This window comes from Schistocerca piceifrons, chromosome 4 (assembly GCF_021461385.2).
Source record: "Schistocerca piceifrons isolate TAMUIC-IGC-003096 chromosome 4, iqSchPice1.1, whole genome shotgun sequence".
NCBI classification, from domain to species: domain Eukaryota; kingdom Metazoa; phylum Arthropoda; class Insecta; order Orthoptera; family Acrididae; genus Schistocerca; species Schistocerca piceifrons.
In genome coordinates, this window is record NC_060141.1 from 56,094,167 (window position 1) to 56,095,704 (window position 1,538).

The following is a 1,538-nucleotide window of genomic DNA, read 5'->3' on the forward strand; positions in this document are numbered from 1 at the left end:
TGCTGGAATTGCTCAAGTCCGTCAAAATGAACGATGGAAATGAATGGAGTGATCAGACAGGATGCTTACAGGATGTCACCTGTCAGAGTCGTATGTAGACGTATCAGGGGTCCCATATCTCTCCAACTGCACACGCCCCGCACCATAACAGAGCCTCCACCAGCTTGAACAGTCCCCTGCTAACATGCAGCGTCCATGGATTCATGAGATTGTCTCCATACCCGTACACGTCCATCCGCTCGAGACAATTTGAAACGAGGCTCGTCCGACCAGGAAATATGTTTCCAGTCATCACAGCCCAATGTTGGTGTTGACGGGCACAGGCGAGGCGAATGGCTTTGTTTCGTGAAGTCATCAAGGGTATACGAACAAGCCTTCGGCTCCGAGAGCCCATATCGATGATGTTTCGTTCAATGGTTCGCACGCTGACACTTGTTGATGGCCCAGCATTGAAATCTGCAGCAATTTGAGGAAGGGTTGCACTTCTGTCACGCTGAACGATTCTCTTCAGTCATCGTTTGTCTCGTTGTTGCAGGATCTTTTTCCAGCCGTAGCTATGTCGGAGATTTGATGTTTTTGCGGATCCCTTATACTGAAGGTTCACTCGTGTGTGGAGGGGGACAGTACGACAAGTAAGTAAGATTAAAATTATGTGCCGAACCAGGATTCAAATTCGTACCTTTCCCTTTCGTGGTCCAATGCTCCTCTGACTGAGCTACCCAAGCACCGAAGCATGGTCAACTTCATGGCAGATTTAAAACGTTTGCTGGACCGAAACTAACTCAAGACTTGGCGTTTTGCGGGCTCGTTTCCTACGTCCAAACTTCACAGAAGTTCTCCTGCGAAAGTTGCGGGACTAGTTGTTGTTGTTGTGGTCTTCAGTCCTGAGACTGGTTTGATGCAGCTCTCCATGCTACTCTATCCTGTGCAAGCTTCTTCATCTCCCAGTACCTACTGCAACCTACATCCTTCTGAATCTGCTTAGTGTATTCATCTCTTGGTCTCCCTCTACGATTTTTACCCTCCACGCTGCCCTCCAATGCTAAATTGGTGATCCCTTGATGCCTCAGAACATGTCCTACCAACCGATCCCTTCTTCTGGTCAAGTTGTGCCACAAACTTCTCTTCTCCCCAATCATTTTCAATACTTCCTCATTAGTTATGTGATCTACACATCTAATCTTCAGCATTCTTCTGTAACAACACATTTCGAAAGCTTCTATTCTCTTCTTGTCTAAACTGTTTATCGTCCACGTTTCACTTCCATACATGGCTACACTCCATACGAATACTTTCAGAAATGACTTCCTGACACTTGAATCAATACTGGATGTTAACAAATTTCTCTTCTTCAGAAACGCTTTCCTTGCCATTGCCAGTCTACATTTTATATCCTCTCTACTTCGACCATCATCAGTTATTTTGCTACCGAAAAAGCAAAACTCCTTTACTACTTTAAGTGCCTCATTTTCTAATCTAATTCCCTCAGCATCACCCGCCTTAATTAGACTACATTCCATTATCCTTGTTTTGCTTTT